Source organism: Rhea pennata, chromosome 2 (genome assembly GCF_028389875.1).
Source record: "Rhea pennata isolate bPtePen1 chromosome 2, bPtePen1.pri, whole genome shotgun sequence".
NCBI lineage: Eukaryota > Metazoa > Chordata > Aves > Rheiformes > Rheidae > Rhea > Rhea pennata.
The window spans coordinates 66597925-66622439 of record NC_084664.1 but is presented as its reverse complement, the minus strand read 5'-3'; the positions used below and the strand labels follow the sequence as shown (position 1 = coordinate 66622439).

Below are 24515 nucleotides of genomic sequence, written 5' to 3'. Positions count from 1 at the left end.
GGACACTACTTGCTATAGTCTACAGGCCAAGTTGTTCTACACTGGGGCAGTTCTTACTGAGGAGAAGCTGGGAGAAGTGCGAAGCAACAACAGGATGTCGTGAGACAGCAGAGGAAGCGGTGGTCTCAGCACATCTGCACCCTCAGTATTATTAAATATTCCTCCTCTTTCACTCCTAGTCCAAAAATGGCAGTTTGGCTGGAGCAAACTGAAGAAGATGCATGATTAATTCACACACACAGCTGTCAAGATGTGCTCGCTGTTGAATTGCTGTTGAGGTAAAGCTAGAGGAAACAGTGACAGCTTAGAGGAAGCTGTGTTTTCAGATCAGGCAATTTAGATTCTGCTGTGGTGCCCTCACAGAGGCTTTACTTTGCGCTAATGGAAGATATTTTGAAGGGGCTAAATCCTTCTCTTAACCTACTCCCATGCCCTCATAAATTCACATCAGCTGATGGGCATCTTTTGTGCTAATGCCTTTGCTCCTCAGCTGACTTCTTTACTCACATGCCTTTTGGATTTAAATCTACATTAACCGGCAGAGTTACTTGCCTGCATACTGGTCAGCTGTTAAGTGTTTTAACTAACAGTTAATGCCACAGCTGAGTTTACACATTTGTTAACTCATTTATGAAATAACAAAAGGATTTGTTAAGATGAGCTTAATGGATTTTATTAACGCAGCACTAATAATTTAGCACTTTGACAGAAAGAAAAGATCCAGCTCTTTCGGCTTCCTCAACTAATTTTGCTGGGTCATAGGACACACAGTTCATCAACCCGTATGCTTACAGGCTGTGCTCAGGCCTCTGCGTGAACAGGGAAATGAAAGCACAGCTGGGCAGGTACATAACTCTTGGAAACACCTGCGCAAATTTTAGCATAGCTGTGCTGGCAATGGTTTTCCCCTCAGCCTGGATCTAAGCAATGAGTCAGTAAAAGAACGCCTTCCATCTCTTTGTTTTCATTAAGCAGTCACAACATTTTCATTAGAAACTTGGCAGATCGTTATAACTTACAATATTTTTCAATAGACAGTTGCCACTGTCCAGGTTAGCAACCAGACATCAGCAGAGAGAAAATCATGCCCGTATGACATTACTAGTGTCTAACCAACCATGCCTAGATTCATTTCTTATTACGGGCTATGTCATATGGTAAGGGTGCATGCTTTGCTGTCAGAAGTCCTGCTTTGGTTCCCTTCACTATGTGGTTCCTTCCTCCTGGCTCATCATCAGCCTTAGGTGGACAGCCACCACACCTGACTCCCTAACGTGAGTGTTTCAAAACAAGCAGATGTGAAGATATCTACTGTCACTACCTGGATGAGCCTCAGTTTTCCCACCATTATAACTGAGGTAACAAACAAAAACTCTGAAGAACTGCAGATTTAACAAACACACAGGTGTGGTAATGTTTAAAGCACAAATATTCTGAAGCAACCAGATACAGAGTTAGAACTGGGTCATGACCAGACGTGGTGTGAGCACCAGAGGAAGGCTCAGAATTACAAGAAAGCCCTTTCAGCTGAATGATCAGAAAGTAGTAGCCTGTAAAAGTAGGTTTATTTACAGGGAAGAACTCTACAAAATATAAAGATCAAAATGCAACCTCATTACTGGTTACCTTTGTAAGTACTGTGCAGCACAGAGATGTTCGGGAGAGACTTTCTGAGGACAGGAAAAATGAGGTAGCCAAAATATTATCTTCTAGGCTAACAGCACACTGCTGCCTGTCAGTCACTGCATAAATTCTTTCTCGGGACTTTCTTTTGCCAAAGGGAGCACAGCGCTCTTGACTGTGATACACCGTATCAAAAATGCAGGTTCCTGTTTGTCAGCTCAAGCTTTAGTTTGGCAGTTGTCCCTTCACCTGGGCTGTCATGTCTAGCTCCTAGATTACGGGTGCAAATCAGGTGTCAAAGGAGAGTCTAATTCGACTGATGCCGTAATTAATTCCGTAGGAAGAAAAATGTGTACAGAAATATGACAGCACCTTCCATCAAGGTGCTGCAAGCAACAACATTGAATTGCAGCATGGCTAAAAATACACTATATTTACTCAAATATAAAGCAATGGATTAGCTTTCAAGTACTTTTGTGAGCAGTCAGGAGCCTCTGCCTAATACAGAAAAAAGATGCTTCCTGAATACCTACATCCTGCTGAATTCCTTCAGGCTCCGTGGAATAGAGTTAAATGAAAAAACTGGCATTGATTACTTGGTTGGTAGTTTCTTGCCTCCAGATAATTTAAAGGCTCTTTTACCAGGAACTCAGTAGGAAGTGAGTTCTCATTATGTGATAATGGACTAAGGAATGGGGCCAAGGTGGAGCAGGCTTGAAAAATAGGAAGTCTTGGATGGGTATGTCCCAGAAGGAACGGTGATGCAGACAGAGGCCCAGGGTTCTGATCGGAAGAGGCAGTGGTAGCTTGGTGGGGAACACGATAAAGAGGGCACAGAAGTGCAAATTCTAAATGCTTATTCTTAAATCAATCTATTGTGGACAAAAAGGGATTGCTCTGTCAGCCTCGTCCAAACTTTAGGCAAGCAGGCTTTGTATAGAGAATAATATAGAGCTGAGAAGAGACAACTTACACTGTGTCTGCAGGTAGGTTGTGAGGTGCTACTTCTTCCCCTGCGCTTGCAGTCATGAGCCAAGTACTGAGGACTGCACCTCATTTACACATATATTGTGACCATTGAGTCCACTCAGTTAATAACTCAGCTCCACTCTGCCCACATGAGCTAAGCAAAGCTGACATGGAGCAAGGCTCACAGAGTTTCTTTCTGGACCTGCTGTGAGCCCTGAGTTTCCTCCTCCAGTGAAACAAGGTTTGTTCATGGGCTTGAAGCAAGGATGTTACCAAGAACAGTCTATTTTCTGCCCCAGCCCTCAACCCTTCAAGCACTGTGGACCGCCCTGCTCAGTTTGAAGGCAGAAGAGAGCCTACTGAGGGGAATCCCTTTCCCTCCCCACCTTCAATAACACCCCAAGCAGACTGATAAGGTTGTGTTATGTGCCATCCCCAGAGGATGAGGGTTGTGTTATGTGCCATCCCCAGAGGACGAGGGTTGTGGTATTACCACCAGTGTCATCTTCATGAATTTCTTTAAAGGTGAAATATTCCATGTAAATAAATAAAATAAATAGTAGCAGTGGTAATCTCGGTCATCCAGTGTGTGCAGAATTGTTTGTTTGTAATGGCATTCCATCACTAAGTCCCTCAGCTGCACCGTGCTTCTGAAGGTAACTTTATTTAATTTTTTTTTCCTTTAATCTTTTTTTTTTTTTTTTTTTTGTCAACAGTGTAATGTAATCCATGGGTGACTATACTAGCTTTGACATGAAAAATTTATTCCTCAGGAGAGAGGATAATGTAGACATTTATCATTGCTGAAGGTACTAATATATTAATGGTTTTGATTTAAATCTATGATATTTCAAGCACCTCATCTGAAAACAGGAGAAAACCAGTGTAGGAAGCAAGATGCTCAGCAACAAGAGCCAGATGCTTTGCTGGCATAACTACTTTGACTTCAGTGACATCAGTGCAAACAACAGCTAAAATCTAGGCATGTGCTTTAGCAGTGCAGCCTAATTATTTTTCCTGAGGCCTAGGAATTTAGTGGAGAAGACAGTAGGAGGAGAAAAAGGTGTCATAGAGCCATCCTGCTAAAGACATGTTGATAGTTCAAGTTTATTCATCTGTTTATTTCTTACCAGCTGCATGTAGACTCTATTTCCTTTTCAACTTAAAAGACTGAATTGTTAAACATCACTTTGCAACATTTTTACTTAATTGTTTTAATTTTTATTTTGTCTGTAACTATTATATGTCTTTTTCATTGCTTTGCTACTTCTCTGTATCCTGTCTCTTCCGTGGATTTTGTCTGTACTTCTGAAGTCTTCTCCACTATATTGAAAGTTCAGCACTGTCTGGTACAGATTCACTTCTCAACTCAAATTGATCTTTTCCCTCAGCATCTCAAGGCAAGGATGGCAGCTGTAAGGCAAGTGCATGATAGCCCATTTCCTCCTACCCCCCAGCTCCATGCCCATGCCATTACCTCACTTAGGGACCAGTCTTGCTCCCTCTGCTTCCATTTCAATGTCGGCATGTTCAGCAGCTCTCTTTCATGTTGTTTCTTGCTCCCTATGGGTTGACTGCAGCTGGGCTGACCCTCCTCCAAGGTGGTACAACATTGCTTGGCTAACACCAGATGCCCCTGTTTTTCTCTGTCTGTGAACTGCAGAGGTTCACATGCCTTTGAGGAACAGCCATTCCCTGTTTTCCCTCCCCACCTGGCCTGTGTTTTTCTGGCATAGAGTTAGTATTATGGCCCTTTCTGCTGCTACTGTGAAATGCATGTGACACCTTGCCTCTTTGGAAATGAGTTTTTGAGCTCAGAAATGCCATATTTTGTGTGCTTCTGCAGCTTCCTGGTGCCAAAGCCCAGCTGACCATCTGTTGCCAGCAGTCATAGAGAGCACCTGCTAAGGGCTGAAGTGGCAAAACCTTTCTGTGGCAATCTCACCTCCACTGAGAAGGGTCCCTGTTTAAGGCTAGACATTGCTTTAGTGAGGAAGAGACTGTAAATGACAGTATATGCTTGTAACTTTCTTTGATGTGTTCTTGCGCAGAGGCCGCCCAGAAAACCAATGCAGATGCATAGCAACTGGGGCCTTTAGAGTCCAACAGGGAGGCCTATGTTTCTCTTTGTTAGCAGAATTGCGTTTGGCTCTGGGACAGTGTGGTTTCTCTGGAAAGGCATGAAGTACTTCCAAAAGACACTTCCACAAGCTGAATTTCTTCCTCTAACTAGGATGAATCTGTGGTAGCCTCTTCTAGTTAGATGGTTGTGAAGTCAGCGTGGAGTGAGAGTAAAATAGTTATGGTGTTTTATTTCGGTCAGAGGACTCTGCAGACTGCCAATACACAGACCTACCTCCCACCTGCCTCATTTTGCCTGGAAAACGGCCACCTACCATTTCGTTCTTAGGGTCACATATGTGGGGCTTGTGCCCCTTCCTATGTCTTTCTGCTTCCAGCATCGTTGTTCGGGTTAAACAGGAGAAAGAGATTCTCTTCAGGCACCTCCTCTTTATGTTGTGCCTTACCTCTCTTTTTCTAGGATACTTTCAGATCTTCCCACGCTCCCCTCCTTCCCTGCACTATTTATCCAGGTTTGTTGATACTCACACCTCCCCTGCTGTATCATTCCTCTATATGTTTTAATTAGGATGTCCAGCACAGCTTTAGTTCCTTTAATTTAATCATCTTTTATCTTGCTCGTCATTTCTCTCTCTCAGAACTTCATTTCTTGCTGTATTAAGTTCATTTCTCTTGTTGGTTCTTCAGCCGTTAACAAAATGAGATATAATGAGCATCTATCAAGATCCATTTGCCATTTACCCATGAAACTGCTATGATCGCTTTTGATTAAAATATAGATGGGCCTGAATGGAGTCGAGGAATAATTAAAATGAAAGAGAACACACCTCAAGGCTTTTTTAAAATTATAGCTGAATCCAAATCTGTATTTCTGTAACTCTATCTTGTGTCTACACTCTGTGCTCTTTTATAATCCACAAATCTCTTTGGTATTAAGAATTCACAGACTATTTGTTTTACATTACCTGTAGTGCTAGGACAAAGCCAAAATACATAAGTCTCAATTTACCTCCCTCGAACTTAAAGATTAGTCATCTGTAAGCAGTCAATTGTGCTGATTACAGTGATCACTGAGCCAGCCGCATCCTCGTCCTACTTGTCCTGCTTCAGAACTGGAAATGATTGCATCAGCTTTGCTTCTGCTGCCTGCTCTCTCTCTCTCTCTCTCTCTCTCTCTCTCTCTTCCTCCTAATTTATGCTCATTTTGAACCAAAAATGAAGTGTCATAGATTATCTGTAAAAACTCAGCTACTAAGCTGTAAAACCTGTACAGAAACAGCATCTTGGCTGAACAGAGTGTTTCTCCTCTGCTTTTGTGTACCCAAACCAAAGAGATTCATTATGACTCCTTGACTGGTAGGTTTGCATTGTCCTCCACTTGCTCATTTTTCCTCTGGTTATTTTCCCCCCTAGATGCGGCACAATCCATTCAGTGTATCCTAGATAGACACCAGATCATCTGCTTTCAAGGATGACTTCCTCCACCACACTCAGCTATAGCCAGATCCACTTCCTCGCAGTGATATGTCTCAGGAGCTGAGGGACCAGACAGAATTGGACCAGGTGCTCCAAACTGCAGAGGGTTTTCTGCTTACATCTGACATAAGGACATGGTGCTTTTGTTGACTGCCAGTCTTAGCATCAGCATTGATCATCTTTAGCAAGTTCCACATTAAATGGTCTTTCAAACATGTAACGGGCGCTGGATGCTTTTTATTAAAAAAGCAAGTTTTTTTTCCTGCGTTGTCTGCCTTGTAGCACCTACGTAATACCATTGATAATTCCCCTACTCTAAAATCTTAACAAGGGAGAGCTCGTCATGTGTTTAACTTCTCCTTCCTCCTTTCAGTTCCAATTTTCACACACAAAAAAGTATCTTTTCCATGCTTAAACTCCATCTGCAAGTACATATCAGATCACTAGAACTGAAAAACCCATGATTCTAATATTTCTACTTCCCTGTGTGCCTCTGGCTATTGAAGTTGCTAAGCATGAATTATGTTGAACCATTAAGGTTTGGAGATAGACTTGGCCTCTGACTTTCCTCGTTGAAACTCTGCAAACCTCACTGCAAGGAGTCTAATCTCTACTGTCTGCTTAAGATGGACTATTTTTATTTCTCTCCTATCTACTTTCATGTAGAATAGCTCTTTAAAAAACACATTGTTCCCTAAATGTTTTCCCTACATTTCAACTAACTGTTAATTAATTGTTCCCTAAAAGTTAAGTAACTGTGATGGCAAGAACACTGGATGATAGGCATGTGTCCTTATACTGTTAAACACTAGTATCTCATCACTTAGTGTCTTTTCTTATCTTCAGACATTTCCAGTGTCTGTAGATTCATATGTGTTATCTTTGTCACACTTGCATCCTGGTGGAGAAAGGTTCATCCAGCTGTTGATATTTGTGATATGGCTTGTGAGTGCACTTGTCAGCTAATATGCTTGGATGTAGCCACACGTTACTGAAGGACCTGACTGTTGTAGGTTATGGAGAAATCTTTATTAGAGCATGCTGGGTTGAGGGGTGGGTGGGTTGTACTCAAGAAATACTAAAGCTGAAGGACTTGGGACCCGAGGTCTGAGCATGATGCTGGTGGCATGGACCTCTCCAGTCTCAGCATGAAGCATGAACCTCATTTGATTCCCACAGTGTCTGACATGCATGAGAGATTGCCCACATGTGCAGAAGATGTCGGTTGCCACAGAAGCTGGGCTGCCCCTTGGCCCACTCCAGCATGCGTGCAGCGAGCATGCAGGCAGGCAGACACGCCTGTGACAGATGTTACTGAGCAATAAGGGCAGCACGTTGCACCTTCTCTCTGGGGACTGGAGAGCTCTCAATGGGTAGCAAGTAGCAGAAGATGCTGTGGGAGACGACACGGCAGCCAGCCTGGCCGCAAACCCTGTCCTCTGCTCTCCATGAAAAGGGAATGGTTTTCAACAGCCAAGTGACTGTGAACTGATATCTGGCTACACATCTTCTGTGTCTACTCCTCTCATAGCATGAGGCAGCAGAGGGAAGAGTGGAGGACAGTTACTGATGCCACTGTTGAGAGCTATTGCTGGGGTGCACAATTTCCTACCTCTTTCTGCATTGGTCAGGTAGAGATTATTTCTGCCCTTGGCTTTAATGAAGAAATGAAAGCAAGAGTCAGCAATGGCAAATCCAATCTAGCATCATCACATTAAATGTCCAAGCAAAAACAGTTACACTGCCATACCAGTATTTAACTAAGCAGGGCACCTCACAATGAATGCAGTGTGACTGAGCAGCAAGTTCACCATTTAAAACAAAAATCAACACTTCCCAGCTGTGAGGTACATCATTAAACACTTTGTTGCATGAGCCAGTATCACTTTTCTAAAAAAAAGTGTCAGAATGTTCAGCCAAATGAGCAATTCAGTTGGGTTAACTTTCCTGACCGCTTTCTAATTTGGTTTTAATGAAGATATAATTAAGAGGTAATGTCAGTGGAGCAGAACATTGTCACAGGATAATGGTCTCCTGCTGCTGCATAAATGGCAAATGCACTAAATACAGAAGGAAAGCTGGAATGTTTATTTTCAAAGCAGGAGGCATTGATCCTGGGACACTCTTCTGTTTAGATATCTTTATTTCCATTTTGTTAAAAGACTGAGGGACAGCAGATTCATCTGGCCTGTTCCCCTATATAAGTTTCAGAGGCACAACTCTCCAGGTGGCTCTGCTGCAGTGAGAACACGCTTCTGCTAACGGCAGCTCCTGGGTTAGACTAACAATTGCTCACGTTAACCTGATTGCCCAGTGGCATTTGTGCTGCCATAGGGAACGGAGCAATTGAGCGCTTCAGTGAATCAGGGCAACAGAATAGCTTACCCGTGATAGTGCTGTTTATAAAAGTGAACCTCCTTTTAGAAATCAGCCTTTTATTTTTTTAAACTAGCTAGAGCTTATGTTGTTCATCTTTTCTGGTGAATAACATCTGTCTCCCAGCATTGTAATAGCAGAAATAAGGATTTTATGTTCCAGCGAATACCGTTCACCTCCACTGCAGTTCAGGTTGCAGAATTATTTCCATTTGAAACTTCAGTTTCCATTTTTCTTCCAAGTTTTCTGAAACTTCTTCTTTGGGGAGAAATTTTCTATTCAGGCATTTAAGCCAAGTAATAGCTTTAACCATTTTTAACATTATGAAGGATGACAAGATATACTGTTTCCTAAAGCTAAGACTGTTTTTTCATGCAGAAAACTGCATGAAATAACTGCAAATGAGACTTATGTTAAAATATGGATAAATCTTGGAAGTTAAAACTTCCTGTGAAATTAGTATTTGCTAAGAACTGCCTTTGTTCCATCTGAAATAGTTTGAATTTAAAATTTACAAACTAACAGCAATGTAGAGTACACAGAGTAAAGCTTAAATCTTCCAGGATGCCTGAGGGATAATACCTACTTCTCATATAGTGTTCTTTATCAATAGATCACAGAACATTTTATGCTTATGAGCATGAGGGCTAGTCAGACTGTGGTTCATAAAAAGTCTGCAAAAGTATTTTGCAAAAGCAAATGTGCCCTTTCAACAGTGCTAATAAAAATCAGACAGAGACCATTAGTGCACTATGTGCTAAACTCATCCAGGATGAGGGCTATATGCCTTCAACCCAAAGCAGATCTTGTATTTGAATTGCTCAAGTTCTACTTGAGTGCCTTTACTGAATTACACGCAGTCATTTCACTCTTATATAGGGAGGTTTAGTTCTTTGCACCAAGCAGGATGAGATGGGCTCTGTGGGTTTGTAATTGAGCAGTTAGCTGGAATGTAGAAGCTGCAATTCCAGATCCCTATATTGACTCACGCAGGTTTGAGCTGAGCCTGTCATGTTTTGCAAGAGGACATATTCCCAATCTGTCCATCCAGTGATATTATGGATGTTATGTGCTGTCTACTAGTTTCTGCTTTGGGAATTACAACATTTACCAACTCTCTGTTGCCTTGCATAGAACAGCAAACAGGTGAGTCCATTCAGTTATTTTCAATTTACCCCTCTGCTACTGAAGTAGAGCACACTGTGATGAGATGGGACATCTCCCTCTGAACCAGGAAAACAAGAAGAATTGTTATGACCGAAGTATTCCTAGGAAAGACTTCAGTTTTGTCATATCACCATTTTACAGGCAGAGGAAATTATTTTATCAACCAGCCAACTTTCAGATCAGCATTTTCGCATCGTTTTCTCAGACAGGAAGGCCAAGACACAATAAGCTCAAGTGATCTGTCCAAGGTTTAGCCTCTCAGTGTATTGCTTTACTCTTGACTCTAGAGAGAAATAGCACTATTAAAAGCAGTGAGCATTTTCAGAGATAATGCTGTGAATCTGGAAGATTGCATGAATATGGGTGCATGGGGCTACATTTATATTACATGAGGGCCACCTGGTCAGAATACGGCTTGCTGTGTGTGGTGAAGTTTTGTTCTCCATAAGCTATGCCCTCTGAGCCCCCTGCCATTTAGCTAAATGCACTGTTGATATGCTTAAAGGAAGCTGGAAGATCACATGAAGGGATGGTATCCTTGTAAAGTTATATTTATGCAGTTAAAAGCAAATATTAGAAATAAGAAGGGACCTGCGGTAATAGGAACCCTTCATTTGGAGGTGGCTCCTGCTGAGAAATAAGGGAGGCTTGGATCCTCCAAACTGGATGGATGACTCTCCATTAGCTCAATTTAAGAGGTCTGAGGGACTGTGGAAGGCTAGCTTCCAGGTGGAAGCTATGAGAATACCACCTGTTTTCTTCCAGGAAAAGACCCCATTTGGCTTACCACTTGTGTCAGGAGCTGAAGAAGTAATTCAGGGATTTGTTCTGCCTGCTGGGGTGAAAGCATCATGTTTCCTGACCTGCTGGGCTGGGAAGCCACGTTCCTCCCTGAAATGTGGTCTCTTATGGAGGCCCTGAGAGTGCAGAGGGGACCAACGCTCTCAGTCTCTTCAAGGAGGATATGCACCTGCTTGTCTGGCTGATAGGCTTTTCCCTGGTGTATGGCAGTGAGGATGAGAGGAGGCTGGTGGACCCAAGAGGGAGAAACCTCTGCCATCAGGACCGTGTGAGCAAGGGGAGGGAGTCATTCACTGTAATGCAAATGCCAGTAAGGCTCCTTTCCCACTTTCCTCAGGAAAAAAGCTTTCTTGGGGGCCTCTCTCGGTGACCCCGAGGTTGGAGGGACAGCTACAATGCTGAGGGCATCATGAGTTGGCCACACAGCCAGGTGCAAGCACCCCAAGAGATCTTGCCAGCTCAGAGCAGAGATAAAGAAATGGCCTCTAGCTGCATGCACCATGCTCAGAGAGGTCGTCTGGGCCACCCTCAGCAACTCTCACAAAACCCTCAGACTTGGACTCCAACAGGGATGGCAGAGCAGACCCAGGTCATGTCAGCCCTGCAATATCGACTTTAGCACTAACAGCAATAAGAGTGCTCCCCTGCCTGGTCCCTAAAAGCATTGTGTCTTCGGGATTGCTGTGTATTTCAATATATCACTGAAAGGCTGTCACCAAAACAAATTTATGGGGCAGTCTGCTGGAAAGCTCAGCTGGGGAGAGAAGAGCAAGGAGCAACACATTTCCCTTTAAATGAATAGGAAACTTTCAAGACTTCCTTTCACCCTGTGGGAGCATTTCACTTTCCAGCGAGCAGCACCATAAATTTCATCTATTGGTAGAAGTAAAGATGTTTTATGGTTGTCCAGACTGTGCTATGATTGACTTAAAGTCTAACAAATCATTCCCTTCCTCTCCTCCCACTGGTCTTTTAACCACACTACACATAGCATAAGCTTTTCCTTTGAAGATAACAAAGGCGGGAGGGGACAGCTGTCAAAGCACCTGATGAATGAAATTTGAACAATCCTATAATTTTCCTCTGTGTGGTTATAAGGACACATGGAAAACAAGAACAGCAGAAGTCCTCAGGAAAGAGGTGGGCTGAGTCAGGCTCGTGATCACTGAGTGTGTGTAGATTGGAGGCAGATTGCTGTGCGGGAAGCTGAAGCAGCAGCTTCAGCTGTTGGAAGGAGGGACAAGGAGTGAACAGGAGCTGGTCCATGAAGTGCATTTTCATGAAAGATGCTACATGCTAAGACAGAGGGAACATAATGGAGTATTTTCAGCAAGGGATGGCGTATTTTTAACAAATCAGCATGCATGTTCTTCTCTGTTGGAATATTGTCATTGTCCCCTTTTTTACAGTATGGGAGAACATCTTTATCTCATGGTGATTTGGGTGGGATGTGACATTGCCTAATGTAAAAGGGGCCTGCAATATCAAGGAGACAACCGTGAAATAACACATTACACACTGAATTGAACAGCAGGCTCATTTACATTCTTTTAATTTGGAAATATGAATGTTCAGAAATCCTCTTCTCCACTTGCATTCCCTTATTTGGTAAACAAGTAAATTACATTTATGATAATTTAGTATTTAACTGGTACAAGCATTGCAAATTCCAGAAGCAAACGTTTCAAAATAGTCTGGAACTGCGCCAACTTCCCCGAAAATGCATGTAGCAAAAACTAGCTCTGTGTTTGAATCAGAATGCAGCTTCTGGACCTGATCTTGCAAACGCTTATAAAGCAGATGGGACAGCTGGGGTGAAGCTTGTAGGGCTGGACCTTTTGTCCCAATCATAGTGTAGGCTTATGGAGTGCAGCAGATGGATTTAATTAATAAACTGGATGTATCATCTATTCTGCTGTGTGTAAAGCCACTTTCTTGCATCCTTTGAGATCCCAGAATTGCAGATGGAAATGACAGCAAAGGACCTTTTGGATCCCCCATCCTCAGACGATGCTGAGAAGCCTCTTCCACAGTAATCCCACTGGTAATTTTTCCAAGATTGTCTTGGAAACCTTCTATCGATGGTGACTCATGTTCAGTTACTCACCAAACAGCTTATTCTATTGCCTGTGTTACAGCCCTTATTATTAAGTCATTTCTCTTGTATCTTGAGTGTATTGTTCCACTTTTAATCTGAGACCCTTTTACCATTTTTGCTGCAGGGGAAGTCCATTCTAATACCACACAAATATTAGCGCTCTTCCTAAAATTAACTCCCTTTCCCTCCCACTGTATAAATTGCATTTCATTGCTCTCTTCATATGCTACGCCCACAATTCCCTTCATCTTTTCAGCTGCCCGTCTTTAAGTTCTCTGCCACTCTTCAATGTCCTTTTTAAAACGCAAGGCTTAAAAATGCATACAGTATTCCCACTCAGGCTTTACCAGGACTGCATAATGCTGCACTTATCACTTCTTTTGTCTAGGATGGCTCCCTCTTTGCTCTGTATACCCTGGGATAGCAATCGCTTGTTTTGCAATGTGAGCTCCTATGCACTTTATTATCCATTACAACCCCAAGGTCTTTTTCTGTATTAATGCTTTCTAAATAGCAATCTCCCATTTTATGTCTGTGTTGATTGTTATTATTTCTCCCTAGGTGCACTACTGTCACATTCATCAATATTAAATAAATTTCATTTTGTTGATATCTTCCCATGAGTCAGAACTTGCCAGATAATTTTGCAATGGGGATTTACCACTCCTTTCTATCTATCTATTTTATGTTTTATTGTTTTCAGTACTAGAAAGGTTAAACACAGCATTGTCTCACACAGACCAAATATTCAGAATACAATGGAGAATAAAAATGGTTGGATTAATAATTGAAAAGTTGAAAGTATGATTTTTAGAGAAGAAAAAAAAAAAAAACCAAGCTTTTCTCATAATTCAAATCCTGTAATTTAAATTTTCTCCTTATCCCAACTTGAAGGAAGAGAAGAAGGTAAAGAAACAAAACCAAATATTGTCTTTTTTTAAAAAAAAAGAGTTGAAAATCTTTGATAAACCTAAACTTTATGTGAGCATCTTCATTTAAGCCATACAGCCTTTTGGGGACAAAAGTATTCTGGTTAATTCTGGCACAAACTGTGACATATACAGTAGTTCCTGCCTATTTCACAGAAGGGACAGTGCATAAAACATTGCTCTGATTAGCAGTTCATCAGTTTTCAGGAAAGCTCTGAAACATTTGCCTAAAGTTAATCATGTGCCACAGTTCAGTGGGCTTCAGTGTGTTTTTGCTGTGCTGAATAAGGACTGAAGAAGCATATGCTGCAGACTCAATGAATAGCAGTCCCTTGAGTAAAATTTTCAAGCTATTGAATTTAGGCACCTGGGTACCTGGCTATAAGTGACTTACTCAAAGCACAGTAAAAGTGTGCTGAAGAGATGGAAACTGAATGCAGACTTCTGGTTGAAGCTCTCATCTCAGAGAAATCAAAGGGAATTTTGCAGTTGATTTCACTGGTCCCTGGTTTTCAGTGCTTGGTTTCTAACTTCAAGATCCTCCTGGAAATTTTACTTCCAAAACCCATGTGTGAATAAACAGGAATATTAGCACACTCAGTTCTTGATATTGTCAATAACATTTTTTGTGTTTAATTCCTTACAGAAATTTGCACTAATCAAAAAGAAAGGACAAGAGTGGGGGTATGAGTGGTGGGGAGTTCCTATCTATTATGAAAAGGAAGATACAATAAATAGAGGTCTAATTAAAGGAAGATAGATCGCATTGCTCTGAGTCAGAGCCAAGTCAGTGGGCTCAGCTAAGTGTAGCAAAATAAGAATCCCATGCCCATTTTCCAGCTCTGCTCACTTTAAAGATCATTGGTGATGCGCTATGCACTGAAACTCTACCAAGAGAAGCACCCATGAGCTTATGGAGGAGTAAGAAACTCCAGACGTTTGCCATCCATCAGGGGCTGCTGGTGCTTCTGAAATGGCACCAAGCTGTGCCTTTGCTGAGCACTAAAAAAATCAAGACTTTTTTATGGGAACCCCAAAATAATACCCTATGACTTTCCATCTGGGTGGCTGACTCTCAAACACCATTACCAGCTTGCAGTTAATACTTTGGCGTTTCGCTAACCTTCTTAGTAAGTCTTCCGTGTACCTAACTTGTTCGTTCCCACTGGATTTGAAGGATATTGATTTAGACTGTCTCTCAGGCAAAGGTGAAGTCGGGAAGAGAGCCTAAACAGGGCTCCTTGATTACACAAAATTTTCTCTGACAGATTCATTTTCAGTAATTGTATCTGCCTACTTGATTTAGGATTGTTCAGGAGAGTGTAGTGGAAGTAGATTTCTTTGAAAGTAAATACTCAGTAGCCAGGAGTGTAACAGATGTTATGGAAGGGACCAGGAATTCACATAACTATGTCTCAAAAAAAAAAAAAAATCCCTTTTCTACACATTTCTTCTCAGTATTCTCTTGGGCTACCACTAGCCCTGCTAGATTTGTGGTTCTCATTTAATCCTGTGGCATGTTCTTCTTATTTTTTAAAACTTTATTTTCTGCTATTGAACTAGAAGAGATTGCTTTTGGCCTGAAGCCTCACTTTACAGAAGAGCAACATGAGATTCCACTCCTGGTAACATAAAAGAAATGTCTTCCACTTCAGCATGAATGGCTTTGAAGGTGTTTCTTAGTCCACCTGTTCTTTTTCCATGCTGATCCATCCTCCTAGTAAATGCAAATATGTTTCCTGTTCTGCTGGAGGAAGACACAGAGCTAAGACCAAGCCTTAGTGATAAATCAGCTTCCTCAGAGATTAAAGGGTTGGTTTTAGGCAGAGTCAATATATCCCTCCACCTTAGGCCTTTTTTATTTACCTTTCTCAGCAAAATCACTATCCAGCAAGCAGTTAGTTACATGTTGGAGAAACAGCCCGCAAGAATGGGCAGGAGGGCAGCCAGCCACTCAAGCATCCGCAACCACCTCCTGTCAATGCTCTTTTTTTTGCTAATTAAACCTCCGTTTTCCATCCACACAGAGTTTGCAGTATATGTTTTCTGCACAGGCTGAGCATAAGGAGGGAATTTGGTTCTATTCAAAGGTATAGAAGCCTCAAAAACTGACCCCCTTTTCTTCACAGAACTACTAAAAACAAGGAAATTACTTTCTCATACCATCCCTGTTATCCGCTGCAGATGTCCACACACTCATGTCCCCATGTTGCCACAGGTTGTGGTTTGTCATCCAGTTTTTAGCTGTGAGGAGCTTCTTTCCAATTTGTCATTGACTCTTACACCAGAAGGTCCCCTGGGCAGGGGGATCGGGCTGCAAATGATGAAGATGGAGGAGAGCCCTGGCTGAAGTCACTCAACAGGGCATCATTTCATCCTCCCCATGAAGAGGACCACCGCTCTACAGCCCATGGCAATGGTTTTGATTAAAAGGAAAGTGTGTAGCAGATAGCACTGCTTGGTGGAGGGATGTAGATGCACGTGGCGATGCATGCACAAGTAGTCACTCTTTTTCCAGCATCATCAGAAATGTTACTGAAATCATTATAAATTGTTTGCTGTATCATCCTTTTTTTCTTTTCTTAGTCTATAATTACAGTACCTCTAACAAAAAGGTGTATTGGAATTTTCTGTCATGATCTATGCTTAGGGTTTGGCAGGATTCAATTTTAATTTCAACTTCAATGATAACATTTTATTATCTATGTTCTTTATTTATAGTTACACATTGCTTATTTATATTGATGTAAATATTTTTCAACTTGCATCCAGGAACGTGCCATTGTCATTGGTTGAAAGAAAAGCAGCCTCCCTCTTTTGAACAGCTGGTGTGATTTCAGAGATATGAGGTCTACAACTTCATCTACCACCACAGAATTTAGTCCTTAATTTAGACAGAAGAGAAATGACAAATACATTATAAAAAAACCATATAAATTGGCTTCCTGACAGAGCTTGTCTATGGTCTGTTTTCTTGAAATACTGTACAAGGTGACAACATGAATCACAAGTATCATTCAAGCTGTAAAGTTTGGACAAGCTAGAAAATGCTCATTTTTCAAAAATTTAAAGAAGATATTGTGCTATTAAAAACAGAACTGAATTGAGAAAGAAGATTGTTTTAAGTAATTTGTGCCTTTAGACAACCCAAGAAGATCCCATATGGAATATGAGCAAGTGTTAACATAAAGATCATTAATCAAGTAATACACCTACAAGAATCAACCTAGAGAGTTGTTTCACCATCCAACTCTTTAGTACCTGGGCTGAGCTGACATCCAAACAATGGGAAGTTTACTGAGTTGAGGCTGTGCTCATGTTTGCTGGGGCAATGTCCAATAGGAAAAAAATTTGTGTTTTATTCCAAGAAAATTAAATTACAGATCTGTGAAATGGTATGTGTGGACATGGAGACTGGGTTTCCACCAGCTCAGGTAAAGCTGAGGGATTTGCTTGCATGCAAGGAGCAGCCTCAGGGAAGGTGCCTTCCTAGGGGAGCCTGGGCATTTTTTTCCAGTCCCCTCATCTGTGACAGTTGCTCCCCCACCTTGTAGTGCTGGATATTGAGCTCCCTCACCTAGATCTGCCCACATGGATAGCTATTCAAAGTGGTATTGCTGTGAATGGCAGTCGTTGCTCAGGAATGCAGAAAACAGAAATATCGTGCCAAAATATTTCATATTTCTGTGCACAAAAGGCTAGATGTGTGGGCTTTTTTGGGGGAGGGGGGGAGAGAAAGGTTTAATTTTAAAAGGATGTATAATAATACAGAATAATTGGTTCCTATATGGAGGAAACAGAAGAGTTATTGGTTCAGAACTGGAAAGCAGGGGAATGGGAGATGACTGCTCCCATATTGATGCTGATATTTTTTGCTAAATCATTTAGTAGAGTAGATTTAAAAAAGTAAAGACCAAGGCTATAACTATTTCATGCTGCCACCCTTAAGATACTAAGTGCTCTGAGGAAATTGCCACTAAACATTTTACCCAAAGTATTTATGGAGAAGGGCTTAAAAATTATTGATAGTAAGAAAATAATAGATATTAATGAACATTTCCTGCAAGGTAGTGTATCACTGGAGAATTTACAAATCCTAATGTACACTAAATTTGAAAAGTATAATTTTAATTCCATTCTGCAGAGTACTTAAAACTTAAAGAAAACTACTGGCTTACTAAGTAAGGATTCTAAAGGGCAATTGTCAGAACTGAAATGTCTTTACCTCCCCAAACAAAACCAATGAAATCCGTCAATCTCTAAGTTTTTGTTCAGTACTCTGTTGCCAGGAACTGTTTTCAAATTCAGATGAGGAGAAAAAATAACAATACTAAATAAAGCATTAAAAACTCTGCTTAATAAATAAAAAAGGACATTAGATCAGCTTAGGCTCCGTGATTTATGACAGATTTAACACTGCCGTGGTAAGAGAGGGGAGGATGCTCCAGGACTAGTCTAACAGGATGTTGTGTTTTTGCATGTGCTAAGAACAACAATCTATTGAGTCAGAGATGGCAAACCTTCAAATCCTCAGAGCTTTACAGGTTGGGCCGGGATGCCTTTTTGTTCAAGTACCCTTCTTGAATAGGTCCAGATTAATAAGGTTACTTGGTCTGCCCTGAAATTGGGTGCATCTCAAAGAAGGAGGAAGGCAGAAAGGGTGGGGTATGGCGAGGATGCAAACAGGATGCAAAACTGAGTCAGAGTTCCAAACCTGTAGTAGTGTGAGGAGATGAGGTTCCCCATAAGAGCTGCTCTTTTAGCAGGTGAATATTTTTAGGTGGATGTGTGCACATGTGTATGAAGATCTGGGGAAATTAACTACGGCTCCCCAATAAGCTCAGTCTCTCAGCATTTACTCTGTAATGCCTTGACACCAATTTACCTGCCTTTGACGGTGCAACATTGACAGTGATCTTCAGAAATGTATCTGACTCCCTTGGTAGGTGAGTGAATAACAGCTGGAAAAAAATGGAGTTCATGCAAGCACAGAGTTAATGAAGGTCTTTCTGAGCTATTGATTTTCACATGTGTTCAAGGAAGCACAATGGGGAAACAGATTTTTGGAGTCAGATCAGATTGTGTAGAAATTTCTGTCATTTGCAATCCAGTCCAGGTGTCAACCTAGATTGACTGAACCTGGTTAACACTGCCTAATAATATGCACAGATGTTTTTTGAAGTAAATTATTAAAACTTTGGAAAACAGCTACAAATCCTTGGAGAAGATGTTTGTAGATTAAGTTGCTATACACAACATTTTGTCTGAGTACTGTTGTTTCTGAGATAGCTAACAGGAGTAAAAAATAGCTAGGACATTGAAAACAGAGGCTCTTCAGATGGAAGAAAAGAATTAGGGGATCAGTAAATGCATTCTGATGGACTGTCAAAAGGTCTTGGAAAAAGACGTTTGCATTCAAGTGTAAGGAAAGTTGCAAAAGAGCTAGTAATTTCTAAGCTAGAATTTCTGGAGCCTGCAGATGCCCAAGTTTGTGGCCTCTGGAAGAGGTGTGGAGGAGTGATACTGCCCCAAACTGGAGGGGGCAAATCCAAGGGGAGAAATCAAAGGATTTAAGGAGTGATAAAAGTCAAGCTCATCTTCTCTCCCAAGTTTTCCCTCTCCTCCATGGGGATGCGCTTTTACCTTTGATATGACGTAAGTGTGGTGCTTTGTTGCCTCTCTCAGATAGGGCAGGCATCACCTCTGTGCAGCTCTGCAAGCATCCTGCCTTCTCCTATCCATGGCAGAAACAAAATAAAAACAGTGGTCACCCAACAGCTGAGGCACAAGGCAGAGGCTCTCCAGCGTGAATGCAGCACTGCTGCCCACCATCACAGCTGCAGCTCTGCCTCCTCCTCTTCTCCTCCACAGCATAGCCATTTGTGGCACTCCTAGGCTTCCACTGTGGTGGAGATGGGGTAGCTCTTCCTCTCCTCTGGTGACTGTCAGGTGGGATGACAACTGCCCATCTACACAGCTCTTTCTACAGATGAGTGATGGCCTTGTGCCGGGGGGCTCTGGAGATGCTCTTGGCTGGTGTTCCTCCTCAGCTCTCACCAGGGCCAGACCTTGGGCAGCCTGAGTCCTTCACGAGGCACCAGCAAGGCTGTGCCATTGTTGATGTTCGCAGCTCCTCTTTCCCCAGTTCTCCACAGGTTTTTGCTCCTGTCCTACCTCCTCCTGCTCGTACAGGCATTCCAGTTATTATATTTCGCCAACAACACCCATGGTGTATTTCCCTGCCCCCATGTTCCTCTGCTTCCCTATATATTTTCCCACAAATACATACAGCCAGGGTATAGCTTGCAGTTGCTCCAGGGCCACACCTGCCTCTACACACGTTTATGTGCTAGCTCACTTGCCATTGCCTATGAATCAAAGGTCTTCTCCAGGTACTGTGTATGGAGGTGGAGGTCAGCCCTTTACACATAAGTCTTAAGAAAACCATCTGCACCAGGGACGATTCAAAACACAGGTCTGGCTCTCCATGCATAACTCTCCCTGCTGCTCCCTCAGCTCTGGTCATTAGGATCTGATCGCTTCAGGAAAGATGAATGTATTGACTTCTTCTTTTTTTTTTTTTTTTTTTTTTTTTTTTTTTTTTTTTGCCTGTTGTTCAGGGATCGTTGTTCCTACCACACAATAACTGTAATTATTACTTTGTTGCTAGACCTTCAGGTGACTGCCTTGGCACAGAAAAGAAAAAAAGGGAAAGGAGGCTGCAGAATCAGACTCATCTTGGAAATACAAATAACCTTTTGCCTCTTGCTATCAGAATTGTTTCCTTTAGGTCAGAGCCCATATGCACGCGCATGTGCACACATTGCTTCCCCTACTCTACTGTGCCTGGAGTAGTTTGTCTAGTTTTAAATTGGCCAAAATAGATGAAGGGTGGCAGAAGGTTATTTTTAACAGCTAATGTGTTATGGAGGACTGTTGCTGTGGTGAAGCATAGAAGGTGGGGGGAAGGCAGAGGAAAAATGTAAAATAAGTTTATATAAACTAAAAGAGTACATGATGTGAGAATTTCAAAGCTCCTGGTATAAGATTGCTATAGCAGCAGAAAAGAATCATTTAATTTTTTTTCCATTTTTTATTCCCTGAGATGACACATTCCTACATAGATCACTGGTATCTTGGCTTGACTAAGGTTGTGGCAATGGGACAAGGGAGAATCTTATTACTTGACTTTTCCAGAAAGCCCTTGGCTGCTTACATGGCTCAGTGTAACAAAGAGTTTTGGAGTGTCACCACTAATATGTCCAAGAGCTATGGATTTTGTAACACACTGTTAACCTGCCTGATCCTGAGAGTTGATGTACAATCAGAGGACATCCCCATCTTCAGGGCAACTGTCAGAGGAAGTGATTTCCACTCCTTCCTGTTCAAAATACTAGTTTCTTCCTGTTTCTCATTTTCTCATTTCTCCTATCTCTCTCTCTCTCTTTTTTTTTTTTTTTTTTTTTTTTTTTTTTTTTTTTTGCTTTTTTCTTCATTTTACTTTAGCGTATCCTTAGCAATTCAAGACAGGTCCAGCTGTGGTTAATTTATCATGGTGAAAATAATATCAAACAAAGCAGTGCTGGGCAAATAAGCAAACCAACTCAAAGTCTGCCCTTAATTGATTGATGAAAGGAAAATTCGAGCTGCCTCGAGAAGCAATTTCCATAGCAATGGGAACTGAGCAAGCTGGAGATGGCACCTGTGCTGTGAATTGCAGAAGACCTGGCACAGTTCTCCAGCCTCCGAGAGCTGCGAAACTGGCCAGGCACGTCGGTGCCTGCAGTGAGGTGCGGGCCAGCATGCCCAGGACTTGCTTCAGCAGTGGAGAGAGGAGGTGTTGGGTTAGTATGGAATTATTTTCCCACTGGCCAGGCCCACTGCTGTGCGGGGCACTGCATGAGCTGTATGAACAGCTTAGCCAAGCTAAGAGGTTGCTAGCACAGTGCTGTACTGTGGAGTGCAGATGAACTTCCTCGTCTGCCTCCAAAAGAAAATTTTTTAAAATGACATGTTTGAGTTTTTTTTCTCTCTTCCCTCCACATGTCTTTTCTTGCAAGTAAGAAATAAGATTATACCTCAGCACAGGAACAGATTGCTACCACTTTAAACAGCAACTTTCTTTTATTTTGTCCATAACAAAATCATCCAGGAGATTTCCAAGCAAGAGTTTCTCACCATCAGAAAAACCTCTGCAAGCAGTATGGGTAACAAGGACACGCTGGTAATTACTATGATAACATTCTTAATTTTGGATGTTTATGGTTGCTTGTTTCAAATATGATTAATGATACAGAGTGTATCTCAAGTCACAGAATCACGCAGAATCGGTAAGCCTGGAAGGAACCTCTGGAGATCACCTAGTCCAATCCCCCTGCTCAAGCACAGTCACCTACAGCATGTTAGACAGGGTTGCATCCAGGCGGGCTTTGAATATCTCCAGAGAAGGAGACTCCACAACCTCTCTGGGCAACGTCTTCCAGTGCTCCGTCACTCTCACAGGGAAGAAATTCCCCCCTCACGTTCTGGTGGAACTTCTTGAGGTTCAGTTTGTGCCCATTCCCTCTTGTCCTGTCACATGGGACAACTGAAAAGAGTTCAGCCCCATCCTCTTGACACCCTCTTGATGTCCACTTGACACAAGTATCCTCCCTTCAGGTACTTATCCACATTGATAAGATCCCCCCTCAGTCTTCTCTTCCCCAGGCTAAACAGGCCCAGCTCTCACAGCCACCCCCTCATAGGGCAGATGCTCCAGCCCTCTGATCATCTTCGTAGCCCTACACTGGCCTCTCTCCAGGAGCTCCATGTCTCTCTTGTCCTGGGGAGCCCAGAACTGGACACAGGACTTGAGATGAGGCCTCCCCAGGGCTGTGTAGAGGGGCAGGATCACCTCCCTCCACCTGCTGGCAACAGTCTTCCTAAGGCACCCCAGGACACCTTTGGCCTTCTTGGCGACAAGGACACATTGCTGGCTCGTGGTCAGCTTGTCATCCACCAGCACTCCCAGGTCCTTCTCTGCAGAGCTGCTCTCCAGAAGGTCAGCCCCCAGCTTGTACTGGTGCCTAGGGTTATTTTTCCCTAGGTGCAGGACTCTGCACTTACCCTTGTTGAACCTCATGAGGTTTCTCTCCTCTCAGCTCTCCAGTCTGTCCGAGTCTCTCTGAACGGCAGCACAGCCCTGAGGTGTGTCAGCCTCTCCTCTCAGCTTGGTATCATCAGCAAACTTGCTGAGGATGCACTCTGTCCCTTCATCCATGTTATTGATGAAGAAGTTGAACAGGACAGGACCCAGGACTGAGCCCTGGGGGACTCCACTAGCCACAGGCCTCCAACTAGACACCATGCCACTGATGACAACCCTCTGAGCTCTGCCTTTCAGCCAGTTCTCAATCCACCTCACTGTCCACTCATCTAACCCACACTTCCTGAGCTTATCCAGGAGGATATTATGGGAGACAGTGTCAAAAGCCTTGCTGAAGTCAAGGTACACAATGTCTGCTGCTCTCTACTCATCTACCCAGCCAGTCATTCCATCATAGAAGTCTATCAGATTGGTTAAGCAGGATTTCCCCTTGGTGAATCCATGCTGGCTACTCCTGATCACCTTCTTTTCCTCCGTATGCTTGGAGATGACATCCAGAACGAGCTCTTCCATCACCTTTCCAGGGATGGAGGTGGGGCTGACCAGCCTATTGTTGCCTGGGTCCTCCTTCTTGCTCTTTTTGAAGACTGGAGTGACATTGGCTTTCTTCCAGTCCTCAGGCACCTCTCCAGTTCTCCAGGACCTTTCAAAGATGATGGAGAGTGGCCTGGCAACAATATCTGCCAGCTCCCTCAGTACCTGTGGGTGCATCCCATCCGGGCCCATGGATTTGTGGGCATCAAGCTTGCCCAGAAGGTCTCTAATCCTATCCCCCTCAACCAAAGTAAAGTCTTCCTTTCTCCAGACTTTCTGCCTTGCCTCCAGGCTCTAGGATTCATGAGGGCTGCACTTAGCAGTGAAGACTGAAGCAAAGAAGGCATTCGTTAGTTCTGCCTTCTCTGTATCCTTTGTTATGAGGGCCTCCACCCCACCCAGTAGCGGGCCCACATTTTCCGCAGTCTTCCTCTTGCTACTGGTGTATTTGAAGAAGCCCTTCTTGTCCTTGACATCGTTTGTCAGCTTTAATTCCAAAAGGGCCTTAGCTTTCCTCCCTGCATCTCTGCATGCTCTGACAACAAAAAATTCCAATTCCAGGAGGGTCAGGTTTAACTCCCTCTGCCCTTGCCCAGCACTGTTATTTCAGCCGGGCAGCAACAGCCAGGCTCTGTCCACATGGGGACTTCCACCGCCCTCATGACATTCCTGTCAGAGGGTGAGCCTGTGCTTTCTGGGCAAGAGCAATGCCTCCTGTTCCCTGCTGGGGAGGGGTGGAGATGGAGGAGAAAAGTCCTCCCTGGAGATGCTGGGGATTGAACCCAGGACCTCCTGCATGCGAAGCAGGCGCTCTTCCACTGAGCTACATCCCCTTATTTAATAATGATTTTTATTTATCTGATTGGAGGTGTTGTAAAGAAGGCTTGCTTTCAGCAAAGCAGGCCCCCTGAAGGTGCCTCAGGGTGGGAAAACTACAGTCTCCCAAGCTGCTTGTTGCTTTTTTGGAAACATTGTTTATGTATGTGTGTATACAGTAAATTTGTATGCACCTTTAGTTTGCTTGTTCGGCAGACTGCAATGAGCAAACTTGAGTTCCTGGCAGCTAAATTATGAACAAATGTTATTATTAATTTGGTGTACTACAAAATTAACAATTTTAAAATTATAATGACCTTCTTGAGAAAAAAAAAACACAGAGAGCAAAACCCCTTACTCTGAATTCAAAGCCTGAAAAAACAGAATGTGTCCATTTTCATAGCTATCAACTGGGCATATCTTCCACAAACTGTATGTTTACTACAGCTTAATTCTCAGTCCATTCTGGCTTGGTGCTAATGAGAATTCTGCATCCAAG

At 42.7% G+C, this 24515-nt stretch overlaps 1 non-coding gene across 1 annotated transcript; it reads right to left on the bottom strand.

Moving 5' to 3' along the window:
• Window positions 1–23961: 23961 nt before the first annotated feature.
• TRNAA-CGC (transfer RNA alanine (anticodon CGC)) lies at window positions 23962–24033 on the bottom strand. Its single transcript has one exon. It is a non-coding gene; the product is annotated as a tRNA-Ala (tRNA).
• Window positions 24034–24515: the final 482 nt, after the last annotated feature.